The following is a 23233-nucleotide window of genomic DNA, read 5'->3' as shown; positions in this document are numbered from 1 at the left end:
GTTAGAATCTAACATGTATTTAATAAGTGATGATGTGATTAGGGAATGCTCCATTATTAGTATACCCATTATTCTATATGCTCTATACATTTTGACCTCTCTTCTTGGAAATTGCTTATGATTGCTTTTCCATCTAATAAAACTGGCTTTTGTATCTCAGTGTCATGGACTTTTTGAATCTTTATGTGACCTGCCTGGAAGGAGCTTACCCTCCACCATTTCACACTGCACTTTCCTATGAATCTTTGTGTTTATTTTTCCTATTTTGTGATGAGCTCTTTGAGAAGGGATTTCTAAGTACCTGAGAAATCATAGGTGCTCTAAGGTTTAATTAAACTGATAGCATTTTCTCTGAGGAATGGAACAATGCAGTGCAGAGGTTCTACAGCTTTGTCTGATCCTGTTTTTCTCAGAGTCACAATAATTTTCTCATGGAATCTATCCCTAGGCCAAAAAAACAACAACAACAAACAGTTGCATGTAGTTTGGTTCAAACAACTTATGCTCTAAAAACCGTGGGACTGTTTGAAAATAATATGCATATACACACAAACCTCATTTTATCATACTTTGTTTTATGGCACTTCACAGATAACTGCATTTTTTACAAACTGAGGTTTGTGACAGCCCAGCATCAAGAAAATCTGTTGATACCATTTTTTCTAACACTTCATACTTCTGTATCACATTTTGGTAGTTCTTGCAATATTTTAAGCTTTGTTTTATTATTATTGCATATGTCATGTTGATCTGTGATCAGTTATCTTTGATGTTCCTATTATGACTCTGAAAGCTTAGATGATGGTTAGCATTTTTTAGTCATGAAATATTTTTTAAACTGAAGTATGTGCACTTTTTAGACACACTGCTATTGCATATTTAATAGACAACAGTATGGTGTAAACATCACTTTTTTATGAACTGGGAAACCAAAAAGGTCATGTGACTCTACTGCAATATTTGCTTTATTATGGTGGTCTGGAACCACAGTATCTCTGAGATATGTCTTCATTGAAAGAAAAGATAATATTTTTATTTCATTCTTAAGTAGCTACCTTTGTTTATGGCCGATATGCGCCTGTTAGGCAGAGTGCAACTTGTCAAACCTTGGAAAAAGAATGCGCAGCCTTATTTCCTGTTCTTCATTGATTTTCATGAGGTGTTTGCCTTTGATAAACAACAACCACTGGAAACCCAGCTCCAACAATGATATGATATCACAAGCAAGAATTACAATATAATGTTGGAACAAAACTACCTCAAAGTAGTAGTTCAAACAGTAACTGACAGATGTCTAGCATCCCTTTGTTTCTCTGGAACATTTATTTACATCCCGTGATGCCTGTATGAATTGACTGTATTTTACATTGGGGTTGCCTTGATTTTCATTTTGGGAATGGAGGGTATGGTGGTAAAACACATTGATTTTTGGCAAAAGACTGATTTTGAATTGGTTCCACTATTGGATGGCTGTTTGACTTTGAGCAACTTACCTTTCTGAGTCTCAACTTACTTATGTATAAAATGTGGAAACTCAGGAGTTCCTGTCATGGCGCAGTGGTTAACGAATCCGACTAGGAACCATGAGGTTGTGGGTTCGGTCCCTGCCCTTGCTCAGTGAGTTAACGATCCAGTGTTCCCGTGAGCTGTGGTGTAGGTCACAGACCCGGCTCGGATCCTGTGTTGCTGTGGCTCTGGCGTAGGCTGGTGGCTACAGCTCCAATTCGACCCCTAGCCTGGGAACCTCCATATGCCCTGGGAGCGGCCCAAGAAATGGCAAAAAGACCAAAAAAAAAAAAAAAAAAGTGGAAACTCCTCTCTTAGGTTTTTTTTTTTTTTTTTTTTTGAGAATTAAATGTATTACTTTAAGAAAATATCTCAGGGGAGTTCCCTTTGCGGCTCAGTGGAAACTAATCTGACTAATGTTCATGAGGATGCAGGTTCGATACCTGGCTTTGTTAAGTGGGTTAAGGATCAGGTGCTGCCATGAGCTGTGGTGTAGGTTGCAGATGCGGCTCAGATCCCACTTGGCTGTGGTGTAGGCCAGCAGTTACAGGTCCAATTTGACCCTAGCCTAGGAACCTACATATGCTGCAGGTGCGGCCCTAAAAAGACAAGAAAAAAAAAAAGCGAGAGAAAAGAACTTAGGAGAGTGCCTCAGACTATCTACAGTGTGTAGCTATTCCTGTTTTTATTAACACTAATTTGAACTAAATAGCTTGGAATTAATTCATAATAGAGATCTGCCAAATGCCCACTGTATAGGGTCACTATATATCCTTGAGGGCTGTACCATCTACAAGTTTTCTTTACTCATAAAGAATCTAATGATACTTGGCTATTTGAAACTCAATGAGTAATGACTGTGTCAGGAGATATGCTAAGATTTCTAGATTCTTTTATATCAATTAATTTCCAAATAATCCCAAGAGTTATCATTTCCTATTTTTACAAGTAAGAAAACTGAAGCTAGAGATGTCAAAAATCATATCCTGGTTCAAATCCAGATGTGCCTGACCCTACCTTGAATTCCTCATTACCCTTCTGATGGATCAAAAGAAAGGCAGTGTCTCTCGCTAGACTAAGAATCTAAGATCTTCCTATGACTGAGGGATGAAGCGGAGGTTGTGGATCCAGGTACAGGTTGGGCCAGGATCCAGGAGGACTTATTTTTCCCATCCTTCACAATTCTAGCTTCATCTCAGTCATGATGCTGACAACACCATCAATCTGTTTATCATTTTTTCCTGAGGTACTGATTTATAGTATAAAGTAGAGTGAAACCGTCAGGGTTGCTTTATATTAAATGAAAATCTTAACAGAGTCGTTATAAGAGACTCACCTTTCTGCAGGTTCATCTATAAAACTATTTACTTATTTTTTTTCTGAATTTACCAGTTTTGAGAGAGACTGTTTTATAAATACGCAGGGTCTACAATCAAAGGCACAATGGACACTATTGATTTCTTCCAGTGACTCAAACCTCTGTATGAGTTTATGGTGTCCTAAATCAAGCAGCAATTTTTGTTTTCTGACAATGATATAGAAAGTACCTACTTTCCCCATGATGGTGTATACCTACTTAATATGGCTACTTTATAAAAATAAAATTTAAAAAAGCTTCTGTTGTTTAGCAGAATTAGATGTGTTTTAAAGTCAATGTTTTAATAAGAGTGAATATTTATATATCTTAAATCAAAAAGCAGTTCTGTTTTTCAGACATTAATATTTTAAAAAATGATTCTTCTTTTTCATAAGATTCGGTTCACTGCTTTGATGTAAATGTCAGATGTAGAAAATTTAAAGCACTTTTCCTGAAGAGCAGCACTCTTATTGTACATTTTTTTGGCCATGTGAAATATTCAAATGTAACACAACAGCTCATGAATAAGTGCCCCAGTACTAGACAATAATTATAAGACACCATCCAGAGATGTTACAATTGACCTACCAGTGAAAACAGCTGTGAAAGTCATTTATAGAGAAGAAACGTGTAAAAATTTAATACTTAAAATTATAATTAAAAAATAGAGCAAGAGAAGGCATTGGAAAAAATAAATCTGTTTGTTAATTCCTTTATCAAAAATCTGCATACAAATTCAAAGCAAATATGTGCACTTAAATAGAAATATGGATCTCTTTGCTTTCCATTTAGATTTACCTCAAAGGATCATCATCAAAACTGGTAAAAAGAGGAAAATGAAAAACTGATATAATTTTTAAGATATTACTCAGATCCTCTTTTCAAAGCTGTTCAGGGACAGTAAATAATGTAAAATGAATTATTACATATTCTAAATAAGAATAGAGCATGAATATAGAAGTATAACTATATGTATATAACTATACGGTTTTAAAAAGTCAACAGCAGTAGAATAACTGCTGGCTCTGTTAAGAGCTAAAAGTCATAGTCCCAAACTTATTTTTTTAAACAGAGAAGAGAAAAATGATGACAGATAATATCTTACTTACATTATTGTGACTTTTAAAAAAGGTAAGCTTGGGGTTATCAGACACAACTGAGAATAGATTTACAAGGAAATCCTGCTGAGTAGCATTGAGAACTATGTCTAGATACTCATGTTGCAACAGAACAAAGGGTGGGGAAAAAAAAAATGTATACATGTAAGGATAACTTGATCCCCTTGCTGTACAGTGGGAAAAAAAAAAAAAAAAAAAAGGTACCATAGGTTCTATTTTCCTTTGGCTTTGTTTGGTAGGTTTTAAACCAGAAATTAGCAATAAAAGGTTACAGACTATTTTCAAGCATTACATTATTTTACTCTAAAAGTTTGCACAAATCTACAAAAAGCTACCTTTTTCCTTTGAGAATGAATGTAGAAACGATAGCCAGTAGATTTACACACTGAAATCTGAGTCTCAGTGTTTTCTCTGACATCTTGGACAAGTCCCTTTATCTCCATAGAATTCAGGGTCTCAGTGGTCATTGGGGATGGGGATCATAAGTTAATATCCAGTGCATTAGAGTTTCAAATGTAAATGCTGTTTTTCTCTTAAAACTATTTGCTTAATTTATAATGGCTACTCTTTATATAATCCTAGTAAAATGAGAAATATCTTTGTCACATTTGCCATTAATGTCCAATTATTTCAAGTTGAGTAAACAAAGCACACTAAAACAATTAGGGTTATTGACAACTTAATTTATTACAATGTCCTCAAATATTGTAAATGGCATTTATAAAATTTAAATATTTTGTTCTCTTAAGTGTTTTAAAGGTGTAACCAATCAACATTAGGACCCTAACAAGGAAAATCTTTCCGAGCATTTAAATGCTATATATTACCTATATTACCTTCATAAAATAGTAAATCTTAACTTGTAAATATTTTAAAACTTTTTAAAATTACTTTTCATATATTTTTCAATTTAAACTTGTATGTTTAAAATAAGTTATTTGATTCCAAACTTAAAAGTGAAACTATGTCTAATTCACAAAGATTCCTAAGAGTTTTAAATATTACAAACACTTTATACATTAAGACACAGAAGTGGTCCTAATGTACACAGACTTATCCTAAACTTAACTCAAAGGTATTAATACCATTATTTATAAAACACTTTAATATTAAAAGACATTTACCCTCTAAGGAGCTTCATCACCTCAAATGAATTAAAACTTTTGGCGGGCAGAAATTTGAGATCAGGATATAGGTGCTGGGAGCTAACTATGCCTTGGCTAATTTTCTGCATAACATATACAAGAGACATACTGAACCTTAATTGTAAGTATATGTGCTATAACAAATGAAGACTTCAAGTTTGAACACCTTGTGTGGAGGTGAATTTTTGTGAGTCCTACTCTTAAATGGCTTTGCATTATTCAATTTTGCAACCCCTGACCCAGGTTACAGTTAACTTCTTTTTTTTTATTTTAATTTTTTTGTTGTTATTTCCTCAATACAATTTTTTTTTCTACTGTACAGCATGGTGACCCATTTACACGTACATGTATATATTCTTTTTTATCCCATACTCCATCATAAATGACTAGACATAGTTCTCAGTGCTGCACAGAAGGCTCTCATTCCTAATCCATTCCAAAAGCAATAGTTTGTATCTGTTAACCCCAACGTCCCAATCCATCCCACTCACTCCCTCTCCCTCTAGGCAACCACAAGTCTATTCTCCATGACTTTCTTTTCTGTGGAAAGTTTTATTTGTGCTGTATATTAGATTTAAGGTATAAGTGATACCATATGGTATTTGTCTTTCTCTTTCTGACTTACTTTACTCAGGATGAGAGTCATTTAACTCTGTATTTCAACTAAATCCTTATCCATTTCATATTGATCTCTCATTAACATGAGGCTGAATCAGAACTCTTAAAGATCTCTGTCTTTCGGGGTCACAGCTATGAAATACTGCTAATTGTATACATTAGCACCTAACATAAAAACTCCAAGGGGATAGAACAGGGAAGTGTATAATCTTCAGATATGCTCCAACAGACCTGGAAATATGGTCAAACACTGCTGACTTATTCAGCATTTATCGCCCTGGAAAATTTAAAATTCTGGACCATTTCATTTTGATCTTTTGGAGTCTAAAAATATGATTAATAACACATTGAAAAAGCAATCTAAATTTTAAGCAGGAGAGGTTATTCATTTTTGCCCTCTCACAATATATACAACAAAAAGTGGCATTTTTGACATCTGCATGAATGGCAACTGCTCTTGAATTTTCTATGAATAGTATCCAGTCATCTCATAATTATAGAGAGAATTAAATCAATTTAACATTTAGTCTTCAAATGAACAGTGGAACTTTTAGGGAAATGGATAAATAAAAATTATAAGTTTAAACCATATAACATATTTGATGGTCATTCCTCTGGCTTTCATGTGAAAATAACTTCCCAATCAGGTCAACTGAGTTTCTTTTATCTACTAATGTTGCTACACTTGAGAATTTCAGTGTTGTTTGATTATTATTGTCATTAGTGACCAGAAGGATGTATGTTAGCAAAACAAAATAATAGTGCTTCCAAACAGAAATCCACATGGTGACACTCATTGTAACAATAAATTTGTGCTCAAAAATATATACATCTCTTTGATTATGTATTTATCTCTAAATTGTTCTAGTTAACCCTGAGCCCAGAGAAATATATGACATTCATTGGATAGAGTTCTAACCAACCATATCTGTAATTTGATATAAACACAACACTTAAGTCCAGATATTAAAAAATCATTTAAATTTATAAAAGTTTTCAAGAATGAGGAGAAGGCATATATATTCTTGTCTCAAATATATGGGTATCTGTGAACCTACTTTACTCTTTATTTCTTTATTTCTTTTCCCATCCAAGGTCAAAATCATCACATAAGTCTTATATTTTTTGGTTCAGTTCTAACCCACCTTGCACATATAATACACTTTGAGGTGAAAATGAATCTAGCAGATTTGTCTATTTTTTTAATTTCCTTGGTTTGATTTAGCAGTTTATAATTTTAAAGACTTGATAATCCAAAATTAAACACACACAGCTTTTAGAGACAGGTTTGTTCCATGTGAGCCTTGGTATATTTTTCATAGAGGTGCATAAATTAGGGATCTGCAGTCAGCAAAATGGGACATTTGGAAGCACTTCATAGCATTTTATTTTCTTTGTAAAAATTGATGAAGTAATTGTGATTGTTTCAATCATTTCATGCTCCAGAAAAAACACCTCAAAAATTGGTGGTTAAAACCACAGTTCATTATTTCTCAAAATCCTGTGGGTTCACTGACCAGTTCTTTGGATCTAGTGACCTGGGGTCCCTCATGCCGCACCTGGACCGGAAGACCCAAGAAAACCTCTTTCCTGCCTTGGCACAGACTCTTTGCTGAGGAGCCTGTGTTTCCATCCAAGTGGCCCCTCTCTTTGTGTGGTGTGTCTACAGGGACACAGCAGAGCTCTTTCTTCAGCAAACACAAGGGCTTCCTTACAACATGGTGTTTGGGTTCTAAGAAAATGAAAGTGGAAACTGACCTCTTAAGGACTAAGAATTGGCATAGTTTCACTTCCACTTTGCATCAAAATAAGTTATGAGTACAGAACTGGATCAAGGGGAAAGAATCAGACTGTCCTTTTGGAGGTGGAGGTGGGCACATATATACAGGGAGTAGAGGGCTTGTTGGTGACTGTCTCTGAAAATTGTCTACCACCATGAGAATCTTACATCGTTGTATATTTTTAATAAAATTTTAGCTTAGAATGGAAATATGAGAAGTCTTGCTATCCTTAAAACAAATGTTTAGGGAAATAGCCGTTATTTTGAGAGGAATATATTATGTATGATTTCTATATTTTTATTTTATATACTGTCCAAATTTTCCACTTTGAACCTATACTTTAAAAATTACTAAACTGTTTACTTTTTTTTTTCTCCTCAAATGTTTCAAATGACCATTCTATGCAAAAGTCAGGGTGTGGGACAAATAACAAAATTTCAGAATTTATGAAGTTCAAAACAAGTTTTGTTTGTTATCAAAGGAGAAAAAACAGTGAATCATGGTTATTCTCTCTGTTGCCTATACCATTGCTTTTTGATTTCCAAATTTTCCTGATGCTAAATATTTGCATAGTGAAAGATGAAGTTTCCCACACTGAAGACAGGATGATTACTTTAGTACCTAATTATGATGGTTGTACTTTTTTCTCAGTTATCCTGAATAGATTCTCTAATTTCCTATGAAGAAAATTCAAAGCTCTAACATGAGCTACACAACCTTCTGGTAGATTCTAGTCTCCTTTTCTAGCCTCCTCTTGCACCTGGACCTGAATCTTGCCTCCTTCAGTCTCTCATTTCTCCCATGTCCCCCTCTGCTCATCTGCTCTTCCAATATGTGTAAACATTTTCCCCTCACATCCAACTAGTCAGCACCCATTCAGCACTCCCCCATGGAAGTCCTCACTGGCTTTTCTTATTTTGCCTTCTTGTCTTCTTATAGCACCATGGAGCTATTCTTCTGGGCACTTAGTATAGGAGCTGTTTTTTGTGGTAATTTCATTCAAATATATCTCCTCAAAATTCTCTGAGATCCAAGAGTACAAGGAGGTATCTTTTTCTAAGAGACCTAATACTCCTAACAGAGTCTTGGACATGGGGAATCAGTGATGAATTATTACAGAATGAATTGAATCAGTAAAACAAAGTGCAATGAATGAAGTGGCTGCTTAATACACAGTGGACAAAAAGTTGATCACAATTTTTATTAGTCCTTAATAGCTACAATTTGAAAGATCACGTCTGTGACATTAAAGAAATAACTGAGATGTTGAATGAAACTACTTGACACAACTGAAATAAATTTATTTATTAGCAAAAAGGTCACTTTTTTGTAGCAAACTCACATTGGTAGATATTGTTGCTACTCAACAATATTTCTTGTCCTCCTCTTTAAGGTGCACAAGAAATTTCATTTCTTCACTCCCTGGAGTGATCTACTTTAGCCAGTGAAGGAAGCATTTAATTGCCACTGGAAGATTCTAGAAAACTCTTTCCTGAAATTGTGGAAGCACACATGTCCATATGAAATTGCTATCCTGAGCTTTCTCATGGAGGATGGTTTCCTTAGAGATGTGCATAATCTTTGTTGATTCAAACTCCTAAAATTTAAAGTTGTTTTCCTTGTGTACTATTGGTGAGATTATACATTGTTACAGACATTGATGAGAACAATATGAGGTTCCTCGAAAATTTTAAAGCAGAACTACTGTATGATCCAGCCATTCCACTTCTGGGTATATATCTGAAGGAAATTAAATCACTATCTTGAAGAGATAGCTGCACTACCATATTTATTGCAGCATTGTTCATAATAGCCATAGAGCATGACAACAAGTATCCCTCAACAGATGAATAAAGTCACTTATGATGGAGCATGATAATGTGAGAAAAAAGAATGTACACATATATGTGTAACTGGGTCACCATGCTGTACAGTAGAAAAAAAAAATAATGTAGTGGGGAAATAACAATTGGTTACAATTAAGACCACTTGATAAGAAAAAAAAAATAAAGAAATGTGGTTGGGAGTTCCCGTCATGGCTCAGTGGTTAATGAACCCTACTAGCATTCATGAGGATGCGGGTTTGATCCTTGGCCTTGCTCAGTGAGTTGAGGATCTGGCGTTGCCTTGAGCTGGGGTGTAGGTGGCGGACGTGGCTCAGATCCCTTGTTATGGCTGTGGCATAGGCCAGTGGCTATAGCTCCAATTCGACCCCTAGCCTGGGAACCTCCATATGCTGCGGGTGCAACCCTAAAAGACAAAAAAAAGAAAAAAAAGAAAGAAATGTGGCAGATATCTATCTATCGATAGATAGTTCAACCAGAAAAAAACAATGACATCTTTCCATTTATGATGACATGAATGTATTTTGAGGGCATTAAGCTAAGTGAACTAAGCCAGAGAGAGACAGACAAATACTGTACAATTTCACATCTGAAATCTAAAAAAGAAACTTACAGAAACAGCAGATTGGTGGTTGCCAGAGGTAGATTAGGGTACAGATGGAGGAAAGGGGTGAAAGTGGTAAGAGGGTACAAACTTCCTCTTATAAGGTGAATAAGTTTTGAGGATATAATGTATGCATGGTGCCTATAGTTAATAATACTCTATAGTATATTTGAAAGTAGCTAAGAGCAGATCACAGAAGTTCTCACCAGAAAAAGAAATGTAACTCTGTGAAGTGTTGGATATGTTAACTAACCTTATTATGGTAATCATTTTGTGATGTATAGAACTTCCTCCTTATGGGGGAGTTAAATCCTTATAAACCCATCATCAGTTGAAAATATCATTGTCTCAATATATTTAATACACCTAACCTATCAAATATCACAGGTTAGCCAGGACTACCTTAAATGTGCTCAGAACAATTACATTAGCCGACAGTTGGGCAAAATCATCTAACACAAAGACTATTTTATAATAAAGTATTGGTTACCTCATGTAATTTACTGAATACCATAATGAAAGTGAAAACTAGTGTGATCGTTTGAGTACAGAATGGTTTTAAGTATATCTCTTGTTTATCCTCGCTATTCTGTGGCTGACTGGGAACTGCAGCTCACAGATGTTACCCAGGATCATGACAGATTATCATACTGAAAATGTTATTTGGGAAAAGATTGAAATTCCAAGTGTAGTTTCTACTGAATGTGTATCACCTTCACTCCATCATAAAGTCAGAAAATCCTAAATTGAACCATTGTACATCAAAGACTGTCAGTATACATATATCACATCTTTATGTGTGTACCTTGAAATTACATAATGTTATATATCAATTATACCTTTTTAAAAAACAAAACAAAAAACAAACAAAAAACAAACCAAAAAAAGTGAAGATAGCACTTAGTAACATGCATCAATGCTCGATTTCTTGTTTCTGTCCTTGTTCTCTCATTTAAAGTAGATTATATTGACATTTACTGAACATACATCATTGAATAAAATTAACAAGATCTCTCATTTTAAAAAAGGATTTAGGTATTGTTTGTTACTGCAGCATAACCTGATTTATGAATGTCATGATTCTAAACTAGAAGGGAAATATGTTTGTTTGATGGCTTTTATCTTTTATCATTAAATATGCCAAACAAAGCATGAATATATTCAGGTCTAAATCAAACAAAAAAATTATTCCTAAAATGCTGTTTAGCAAAGCCAAAACCTCCTTATTTTCCTCCCAAATAAGATAGCATAACATGTGAATATAACAACTTATACTAAGTGTAGGTTAAGACAAAAATAATAATTTTTTTTTCTACTGAGCATCTGGAGAAGAAGTTTATGTTTGTCATATTTTAGAGATAACTGAAGAAGAAATTATTACATACTTCATATGTACTCTCTCTGTAATTTTTAAATTGTTTATAAAGGCAGAGACATTTACTATTACAAGTTTTACCCTCAAACCTATTTCCTGTTACGTGTGTGCTTTTCTGAACTACCAAAGTCCTGTAAAGCACACAATATACATCAACTCCAAAGACAGACAAAATGCAATATGTAGTGATGTGAGAAATAATGACTTAAATTGCCTGATTGCTTCATTATGGAGTAGATTACTGTGGTTGCCAAGACCAGAGACATAAATTTAAGTTTAACGTTAATTATCATTTTAATACGTGCTTTTTTTTTACACTATTAGATTTAGATGACATTCTAATAGCATACTTGGAATGAGCACAGATGCATTTGAATTTATGTTTCTCTAGTATATTTAGAGTCTATATTCATACACCAGGCATTTATTGAGCACCTACCACAAGCCAGACACTCTGCTAGGTGCAAGAACTAAAAAGTTTAAAACGGAAGTCCCTCTCCTTAGTAGACTTCAGAGATGTTAATTTAGGCTTGTTTGTGATCTGGTGAAAAATCTATGTCAAGAAGTGATTTAATCTTAATAAGAGTGACAACAATAATTTTGTATCACTTAAAGTTATAAAAGTACATGTGGAAACATTTAGTTTTCCTGTTACTCTAAATTTGTGGAATCCAGGCCAGGTATGATTGGCTCCACTGTACACATGTGGAAACTGAGGCTCAGATAGTATTTCATACATCTTAAAAGATTTCACACTTAAAGTGCAATAAGATAAATCTGTTATAAACTTTGAAAAAAACTGAGACATGCAATATGAAAATTACGGATTATTTCCTTGTATGATATATTTCTTGAGGATAAGGAAAAAAACCCTAATGGAAAAAATGAACAAAGAAGATGAACTGACGTTAACAAAAGGCACAGATACAAATAGTTCAAACACTCATGAAATACTTGCCTGTATTTATGAATAAAAGGCAATTTAGAGAAATATTGAAATAGATTTTGTGTATTTGTTTTGTCAGTTCAATCAGAGAGCATTTACATGTAATAACAGGAATCATACAAATATGTGGGCAATAGGAATTCATCTGCCTGAAAGTACAAAGTGAGTTATCTTTCTAAAGGACAACTTAGTAATAAACACACAATCTTCAAATAGTGTACTATTGTGTATAATTTGATACTGGAATTGTAACACTAGAAATTTATTTTTAAGAAAGAGTCAGAAACAGATTTAAAAGATTTAGGTACAATAGTATATATATCATAGCGTTTTTTTTATAAGTAGTAAATAGTTGGAAAAAGCTAAGTATCTGTTGACAGGTTTATTGGTTTGTGTAAATTTACAGCATAACCGTCTGTGGAATATCCTTCAAGTTTAGGAGAGTATTTATGGTATTTAAAGTGCTCACAATATGTTAATTAATGAAAACCTGGTTATAAACAGAATTCCCATTGTAGATCAGTGGAACGAATCTGACTAGCATCCATGAGGATGCAGTTTCGATCCCTGGCCTCGCTCATGGGTTAAGGATCCGGTGTTGCCATGAGATGTGATTTATGTTACAGACACAGCTTGGATCTGGCAATGCTGTGGCTGTGGTGTAGGCTGGAGGCTACAGCTGAGATTCAACCCCTAGCCTGGAAACCTTCAGATGCTGCGGGTGCGGCCCTAAAAATACAAACAAAAACAAAAATATAGCAGAACATGTAATTTCATCCCAGTGTTGTATTTTATACACACACACACACACTCTCTCTCTCTCTCTCACACACACACACACACACACACACACACACACAAGTTAACTGAAAGGATGCCATTATTTTGAGCAACAGGATAATGGGTATATAATATGTTTTTTCTGCGTTTCTAAATTTTGTATAATAAATATGTGCAACTTTCATAATCAGTGAAAAGGGATTAAAATAAGTGATATTCTGTTTGTTTTCAACTTCTTTCACAACTATATAAAGTAATTTGTTAATGTTATTTAAGAATTTGGTGTAGTTTGCAAATTTTGCAGATATTTTATCATCTTAGTGAGTCCACAAGTATCATTTACTTGATGAAAATGAGTAACATTCAAGTAAAGGAATTGGGACATGTGATTAGAAAATTATGTGAACATGTGTATGAGATGTTATTTTTTGCTATTTTTTCTCAGTTTATTAATCCTCTGGATAACCTAGAATACATCACTATCTGTAACAATAGAGGAATAATTATTATTTCAAGTAAATATGTGTAATTTTTATGTAGTCCTTTCAGTGTTTCTCACTATATAAGTTTATTTCATTGAAAAGTTATTTTGGAATTAAATAATTTATTAACTTCTAATGCTCATTTTTCAAGTAAAATCTAAAATTAACAATGTTCCCCCCCTCCCAGGTTTGTAGAGATGAGTATTAACTGAATTCAAGAATATATATTAGAATTTTGATTTTACAGTAGCCTGGAATAGCATCAGTCACATAGTAAGTATTCAGTCAATATTTGTGAAAATAACATGTTAGTGAAAATCATTGTCCACTAAGAACCAGGCACTGATTATACAAAGAGGAATAAGTCAGGGTTCATGCTTTCAGGATCTTAGTCTCTATGGGATAACAAAATCACAGTAAATAATAAAACAAGTTAAAACATGGGCAAAGCTTCCATGAAAATAAATTGTTTAAAAAAAGCTTAAAACTGTGTTTCTAAGGCAATAAAAAATGCATAACATTTTTAAATTACTTATAGATATGATTTTCAAAAATTTTAGTGTTCTGAGATGTTAATTTACTAAACTTGAAATTATCTTTACAATTGCTTTATTATAAGGATGTTTTATTGGATTATATTATCTTATTGTAATTAAATGTTATGTTATTAATCTGAATTAACTAGAATTTTTGGATAAATTGAGTTAATTTCATGTACAAAAAAAGAATGAAAGAAAATATTACCCAAGGGCTAAAACTCTGGAAGGAAAAATATTTTTTAGGACATCCAAAGATACATTTATAAATCCTCGAACTTTAATGGCATAAAATTATTTCATCATTCCATGTTTCTTTGTGAAAAATGACTTTTACCTTTTAAGTAAAGAAGCCACTAATGGTAAAAGGAAATCTTTCAAGGAGTGTGCAGATAATGTATGTGTGTGTGTGTAAATGTATGAAAACTTCTATTTGGCTTTCTGTGTTGTACCAAACATGGCCAAATAGATTATTTCTTTTAAATTTCATTCTTCCTTTTTCTATAAGAAAGCTGTTTCTGTCATTGCATAATCACTCTGACTTCTTATAACAGTAGATGGAACTCGAGTGAAGTCACCCAAGATAGAGCTTTCCCCACCAAAATGCCTCGTAGGAGGAGATAGAGGCCTCATTTTCTTGTCTACAAACTGTATTGACATGGCACAAAATAACAACTTAATAAAGTCAGCAACCTCTGAAAAAATTATAATCACCATGCTGATTTAAGAGAACTCTTGAATACATGCTTTTGTGTTAATTTATATATGGTAATATCAGAATTAGCCTGTCAGCACTGCAGATTCACAGTTAAGCATGTTTAAGAATTTTCTGATTAATAACATTAAATGCCTAGAAAACATGTTCATGTTACACATTTGAAAAAAAATTACCTTCTATCAACTCTTGAGTAATCGTAATTTTTCATCTCAATAAAACTTTAAAGACTTTCTTCAATTTACTCTTATATCAGCCTTTAGAAAATTAGTGAAATATGTGATTTCTGTGGTTCTTTACTGATTGGAGGAATGTGATACATGTTCTTTGGCTAAGAGCTCTATTCTAACAAGTGTAATGCACTCCTGATATTTACAAAGATACTATAAAAATCTCCATACACAGCTCTTTACACAGTCCTGTTAGTCATGCAAATGTAAGGGAAGCCAAATAAATCAAACTTTGAAATAATAACAAATAAAAGCACTGAAAATAAAATGTTCATACTGCTTTTTACACAGAGTGAAAAAAATTACTAGAAACTTTGCAAAATATCATATTTTTGAGCTTCTCCTTTCTGCCTTAAAAGGAGACTTTTAAAAAGCTTTTTGAAAGGGAGTTCCTGGAGTTCCCATCGTGGCTCAGTGGTTAATGAATCTGACTAGGATCCCTGACCTTGCTCAGTGGGTTAAGGATCCAGTGTTGCCATGAGCTGTGGTGTAGGTTGCAGACGTGGCTCGGATTCTGCGTTGCTGTGGCTCTGGCATAGGCTGGCAGCTATAGCTCCGATTCGACCCTTAGCCTGGGAACCTCCATATGCCACTGGAGCGGCCCAAGAAATGGCAAAAAGACCAATAAATAAATAAATAAATAAATAAAATAAAAGGGAGTTCCTGTTGTGGCTCAGCAGGTTATGAACCTGACCAGTATCCATGAGGATGTGGGTTCGATAACTGGCCTTGCTCAATGGGTTAAGGTTCAGGCATTGCATTGAGTTTGAAGCCCAGATGTGGTTCACATCCCATGTTACTGTTGATGTGGCTGTGGCTTATTACATAGGCCAGCAGCTGCAGCTCTGATTAGAACCCTAGCCTGGCAACTTCCATATGCCTTTGGTGTGGCCCTAAAAAGCCAAAAAAATAAAAAATAATAAAGCTTTTAAAAAATATATCCAATCTATTATTCTCACTTTTGATCAGCAGAAGCCACATAAAGGAAGAATGGTCTGTTTAGCACTCAGCTTTACTGTTATCATTAGGAATTGCTTTGCTAACAAACATTATCAACAATTGCCTCTACATTTTAAGAATTTGCACATCATTAAGCTTAAAAAACTAATATAGCTACCATTCCCTGAAGTATATGTATATATACTTTCAGTTTTTCTAACTAAATTCTAGAGTATTACTTAGTATATTTTCTCATTGAATGATCTGTCCTTTTGGACTAAATTTGACATTTTAGTAGGTTAATGTTTATAGAACCAGTGGAAACACCAATATGGTTGATTTCAACCTTTCCTTATTAGATAATGTGAGTATCTAGTGAATTACCGGAAATTAAGGAAGGTAACCATCTTTCATTTCTGTGAAAAATCTGTTTTTAAACCTTGGAATTAACTTTCGGTTCAGTATTTTGCAATAAATGTATCTCCACCCCAAAGCACTACTGAACTGATAGCAAAGGAAATATATGAAATCATAAGAGTACCAGAAAAAGAAAAGAAAACAATGACAACAACAACAACAAAACCCAGCCAGCCAGAAAGTTTGATGACTTTCTGAAAGATAGAAAGAAGATGGAGAAAGTTCCAGTCAATGGGAAAGTATATGGTATTATGCAATATAATGAAAAGGGTATCATTTCCACCATAAAATGCTACATAGATATAATATACTTCAAAAAATATAAAACTATATATGGTCAAGTTTGTAAATGAGAATGATAAATTCTTAGGGTCTCCAAATGAAGAGGAAACTCAAAGGAAGACTGGTGAGGAGGCAGTAAAGCTAAAATAACCCAAGGAAAAGAGGACCCTGCATGAAATAAGGGATCTCAAAGGATTCTAGTTATCTGGTGGAAAAAGAGCCTTCCACAGGTAGCCAGAACACCAAGTTTGTACCAAGCTTGGTAGTAGGTCAGAAATTTTTTCCATATGTATAGTAATATAATTTTAGTCCAAAACATTAACATAGAAACTAGTCCAAAACAGGAGGAACTTGCAGAGCCACTCTAGAGGCAAAAGTGAAGTGATGCTAGAGAAATATCTTCTATTCACATAATGCTGGTCTCTTATGGAAATCAACATCCCCTGAAGGTGAACTTGTCATAAAAGGAAATCATAAACACCAGAAAAAAATGAGCTGTATTTAGGGAAATCCAGCAGACACAGGTAATGGAATATTTGTCTTTAAAAAATTAAAATTAGTTCAACAATCAAAATTCAACTTTAAAAAAGCTTAGTTAAATTTTTGAAGAGCTAAACAGTAGGGAAAAAACTGTTAAGCCCAAACAGAATAGGAGGATAAGTTTTAAAAAAAATAGAAATTACAGAAATTAAAAATATCTTCTGAAAAGGAAAATATATGAAGTACACATCAGAGGAAGTCACACAGAATACAACACAAAAAAAAGGGAAGATATAAGAATATATAGAATATGGCAAGGAAGAATAGAAGAAGAATCAAATACTTAATGAGTGTCCTGAAGTAGAAAAGAAGGAGGTGAAAGAGAAGCAATATAAATGAACAGTAGCTGAGAATTTTTCAGAACTGAGGAAATATAGATTTAGGATTTTGTGGAGTCCAGACAGGATACATTTAAAACAAACCCATACATACATACATTATAGTGAGCCCTATGACATCAATACAAAGAAGAATTCTTAAAATCTACAAGAATGACAGACAAGTATATCTTTAAAGATGTTATAATTAGATGATGAGCAGTCTTCTCATGAGCCAAATTATATTCTGGAAGATCATGGAATAGCATATGCAACAAATGTTGAGATAAAAAATCAAATATCAGTCACTATCAAGTTCTATGAACAACTATACTATTTGACATTATAAGTAAAATATGTAATTTTCAAATATAAATTTTAAGAGAGTTTAATACTATTTCTATAATCAACTTTAAATTATCTTCAGTACATAGGAAATGAATCCAGGAGATACATATATTTAGCAGAAAAAAATGTTAAGTAACTCAGAAAAACATCATGAATCTAAATAAACATTAAAAAATATTGAAAACAGTTTACAAATAAAATGAAAATAAAACAGTAGAAATGTGGACACTGGGTAAAATAATTTGGAGAAAATTTAAACAAGTCACTGCCCTGTTGGTGAAGAGGAGAGATACATTATCTCTAGCTTTATTAGAAAATATAGAGTTACATTTTATGTTAGAGCATATATGTTCACTAAAATGTAGTAGAGTATCTAATTTTTAAGCTAGTAAAAAATGTATAAAGAATAATCACAATCCAATAAAGGCAGTAAACAATAATTACAATAAAATAAATTGTTGAATTTCTCTCTGAAAAGTGGGACTGAAAATGTGTGGGAAGATATTTTTTATCTTTGTATCTTTCTGTGGTTTCAAATTTCATTTTTATTGTTTCCAGGTGTATGTATTACTTTTTTAGAACATTAAAATATACTGCAAATTATCTTAGGATTCATTGTAATGTAGTTAAGTAGGCCATAGACTTCATCATGAAAGATTAATAGGAGTTCAAAAAAATAAAAATAAAGCCCAATAACTTGTTTTCTTTTCTTTTTTTGGTTATGTGCTGTGTTATAACTTCACTATAACAGGTTTTTAATCCTAGAATACACAGTGCACACAAACTAAATTTTAACTAGAATAGTTGTTGTCAATATGAATAATGAGAATAATTTAATTTTCTAATGAAATTTCCATTTAAAAGAATTTTCCCAAACTGAAAGACTTTTGCTTAAAGCTCATTAAAGAGATTTGTTATTCTTCTCTTGTTCACAGAAACAACAAAGAAGAAAAACATGGTTGTGGTAGGCTACAAAAACAAAGCCAAAAACCCTCTATCTTCAATGAAAAATGTAAGTAGACATTACCCCAAAACACAGTCTCTGAGGTATATTTCCATCACTCCCAATTTCTTATAAAAACATGGACCTAAGGGAGGATGCATCAGGGAAAAGTGACAGTTACTCTATTCTAACTTTAAGGAGCATGCAGTTTGCCCTCAAAGATGCTAGCTTGCAATCCCTGCCCCCACACATGCACAGCCTCCCCCACTGTCAACATCCCCCACCATACTGACACATATTTCTACAATTTCTTACAATGGTGAACCTATATTGATATATCACTATCACCAAAAATCCATAGTTCATATTAAGGTACACTCTTGATCTTGTACATTCTATGGGTATGAGAAATATATAATGACATTTAGCTACCATTATAGTATCATACAAAATTATTTCAGTGCCCTAAAAATCCTCTGTGCTCTACATTTTCATCTCTCATGCATACATTTTGGAAAAAAAAAAAAAGATCAAAGGAGGGAAAAGGGGAAATGCAGTGTAAAAATGAAATCTCAAGAAGAATCAGTCTCAGTTTAGGGAAAGTCCTCTAACAGTTACTCTTACATAGATATAATAGCTCTAAAACACATTGTTTTTGCATATAGTTTTATAAAGAAAATCAAACAAAATGAACTAAAAAAGTGTAAAATTAAAAACAATCTGGAAACCATGATAGATATTGAAGACAGACAAATGAGATCCAACATGCCCATAATTGGTGATCCTGAAGAAAAAGAAGGAGCAGTATAAAAACAATCTCTCAGTCCCTGGGAAAAAGAAATCAAATACATAATGTAACAACAAAAATTTTTGAAATAAAAGAATCTTATATTGATGAGGTAATCTGTATTCAAGCAAACTTGAAGACCAACCAACTTTCAGAACATGTTCTGGCAGCAAACACACAAATAAGAATTGTGCACACATCTATTTGCAATAAAAGCAAATTATAGATAAGGATAAAAATTTCAAACATATCAAAAAACCACTGGACAGCAGAATTCAATATGGGAAGTATCCTCAGCAAGGAAAAACTAAGTCTGAGTCAAGAAAGACAAATTATGTTCCATATATAAGGGAAATGAAACAAAGATTCAATCTGAGCATGTGAAAAATATAGCATCTATGATAGTTTCTTTGGTGGAGGGGCACTACTTGACAGTGAATTCCAACAACCCAGGAAATAATGCAAAATAAAAAAAATACAGTAATGGTGAATTGAGCAGTTGGTAAAGACTGAATCTTTTCAAATTTGAAATAAGTCCAAAGCAAACCTGTGGGAATTCAGCCAGGATATAAATACTGTAAATCTCAATAATGTAAAACTGATAATATAATTAAAATTCAGGTGGTATGTGTAAGGGACAACCCGTAAAGTACATGTGTTAATTTCTTTATCACAATAAGGACTTAGAAGAGATGTTTAATATTTAAATGTGCATTCTAAAAATGACTTCAAACTATTAACATTCTCATAATTGTTCTTAACTTTAAGATAATTTTTCTGGAATTACGTCTTGTTGGAAAGAAACAAATGCCTGAAATTTAGCCTTTTCTTGTTTCATACAAGCTTGTTTTTTTCTGTTTAACCCAAATCTAAAATTAAATTCAATGCCTTTCTTAACGAGTAAGGTAAGATAATATCCTTTAAAAGAACATCTGTTTATCTATCTATATCCATTTATCTATCATCGATCATGTTATATGTCTTATTTGTAAAAAATAAAGAATATGTATGGCAAGAAAGTGTCCTTACTAAAGCCTTTATCTCTCTCATTTTTAAATTTGAATTTAGGTGTTGGCATAGGATGTTTCCAATGACAGTCTAAATTTCATAACTATTATATACGGTGTTGAGATTTCTTTTTCAAACTTTTATGATTAGCTTGAGTTTTTTCTAATGAGTATACCTTATGCTACTGCTTTCTAATTAATATGATGTTAAAATAAATACATAAGTGAATAAATAAGCAAATATTTCATAACCTTCCTCCTTCCACTAAAATAATTTAAAAGGTGCAGATTTACTTTTGTACCACTATTTTTATTTGCCAAAAAAGTATGTTATGCAAATAACTTAATATACTTCACATTATTTTTACAAGATAATTAATTTTTTGTTTAAGCTTGGACCAAATAGGTAATAATTTTTAAATTACAATGTAAATTTGTTTTATTAAGGAAAGCTACATGGAGAATTCTAAAAACCAACTATTCTGGTACTTTACCAATAATGTTCAAAGAAAGTAATGTACTGTAGTTTATAAATTATGGGCTTTTTTTTCCTTTGCTAAGATGTGATAAGTTATGCATTTATATAAACTCATGTAAAGCCTTATACAAAAGTTTGCAGATTTATATGTTTGACATCTTTGGAGTACACAGCCCTAAGTTTGCTCTAAAAAAAAAAAAAAAATCACTGAATCATCAAAGATAAAATGATTCTGTATTTCTGTTTGTTATACAAACTATGTTAGTATTTGTGTGTAGGTATATTTGTTTTGTGAATTTGTGTAGGTTTATACATGTGAGAGGAGGAATGGCAAGGGAGAGTGTGCTTAAATATCTCCTCCTTTTTCTAAAATAAATTGGCAAAACCTTTAACAACAAACCTTTAACAATTGGCAAAACCTTTAACAACATGATAAACCCATCAGACAAAAGAAAATTGTTCAAAACAGGCAACTTATGGCTTTTTTTTTTTTGTGAAGATCTTTGAAAAATATTGCCACTGTAGATAAGATTATGAATTCCTCATTTTCCAGATTGATTCTGTGTATTTCTACTGTTCTCCTTGTTTTTTCTCTTGATATAACTATTTAGTCATTCTGTGAATGCTTCTCAGAGGACATAGTCAGGATGCTGATTATTTAAACATAAGTAGTTTACAATTGGAGAAGCAAAACTATGAATTTCAATTTCTCCCCAAACCCCCAAAGTTGACAGTATTCCATTAACATAATGGGTTATATGTGGCTGATCTCAGAGCTCTTAAAAGTTCTATTCCCAAGTCATCAACTTTTGAAACTTTCATAAAGTAATATATGTACCTTAACACTGACAAGCTTAAGTATTGTAAATGGAAATTCCAGGAGTTATTATCTAGATGCTAGGTAAGAGGCAAAATGCCAGATAAATTTGGTAAGTTCATGTGACCTCCAGTCTTGCTTTGCTCCCCTAACTGAAACCCTCCCCCAGGAAACTTTTTATAACCATTCCTTTAAATCATCCGTTGGACAATGCAAACCCCACCCCTCTACCCTTTGATGAAAAAAAAAATTAGCGATTACATTTATCCATTTGCCATTACAGATAGGGCATGAAGCCATCTGAAAGTACCAGAATTAGCACTGTCATCCCGTCTTGCCCATTAGTTTTACTGCAGCAAAGACTAGTGAAACATTGAACAATATACCTGTAGTCTCTTTCCCTGGTTTGATCCTAAGCTCCCCGGAATACAGATTCAATACATTTTCTTTCATAGGAATAAATGCATTTTAAGCATCAGCATTATAGAAATACAGCATAAATAAAGCAGTGACTTCTCCCCCAACCCCAGCTTTTACCTGTTATGTTAATACAAAGACATTGAAAGGAAGAAAAGCTGCAGCTTGCCCAGCAATATTCTCATTGCAGCAGACAGCACAATTTTGTACTTACAGATCTTACCAGGGAAATGTCTCGGGATCTTTACAATTTTTCTGCAGAACTCTGTTTCAAGCTCTCAGCCAGGCATGCTGTGCATCCAGGCAGAACCAAGCCGTATGGAATGTCTATGCAGCTGGGAGATAATGGGACTCTTTTTCCCAGCTGGGACTGCAAGCCTTTTATCCACTGAGTACTGCGTGTCTCTTCTCTGGTCTTAAGCATAAAATACGCTCCTCTCCTGCTGCATTCCTGACGGAACCTAGACAATTAGTTCTTGAGGCACATGTGCAAATCTCCCGTTTGGAATATTCAAAAGGAAAATTCTCCCTACATTGAAAAGCCAGCTCTATCTTCATCATCCTTCACAGAATCAGAGAGAGCTGAGAGCAGCTGCCATTCCAGTGGCATGAAAGATTAAATTCACCCTCCCCTTTTTTTGACTAGAGATAGTCACTCCTGTTGGGTCATCAGAAAATTTCTCATTGAAAACTGGGTCAGGCTAACTACTTATTAGGTTTCTAACAGGAAAGGAGGTAATATTTTTCTTCTTCAGATTTCAATGTATTGTCATTTGTAAGCAGCAATTAAGCTGGTCAAGGGTCTGCCCTGATTTAGACTGTATTCAAACATAAGCTTTCTGAAGGATGCCTGTAACTACTGCGACTAGTTAGCATGAAGAGAAAAGGAAAATAAAATCAGAGA

At 33.4% G+C, this 23233-nt stretch overlaps 1 protein-coding gene across 1 annotated transcript in view; it reads right to left on the bottom strand.

Moving 5' to 3' along the window:
* CNTN6 (contactin 6) overlaps positions 1–22953 on the bottom strand; it is a 295431-nt gene extending 272478 nt beyond the window's left edge. Inside the window, 1 exon segment of the mRNA XM_084989161.1 lies at positions 22553–22953. The gene's annotated coding sequence lies outside the window, so the exon portion shown is untranslated.
* Positions 22954–23233: the final 280 nt, after the last annotated feature.

This window comes from Sus scrofa, chromosome 13, assembly GCF_054392235.1.
Source record: "Sus scrofa isolate SSC_HxYL_T2T_F1_AM1 chromosome 13, Sscrofa_HxYL_maternal_Yorkshire_Landrace_v2.0, whole genome shotgun sequence".
NCBI lineage: Eukaryota > Metazoa > Chordata > Mammalia > Artiodactyla > Suidae > Sus > Sus scrofa.
The sequence above is the reverse complement of the archived record's forward strand: the minus strand, read 5'-3'. Positions and strand labels throughout refer to the sequence as shown.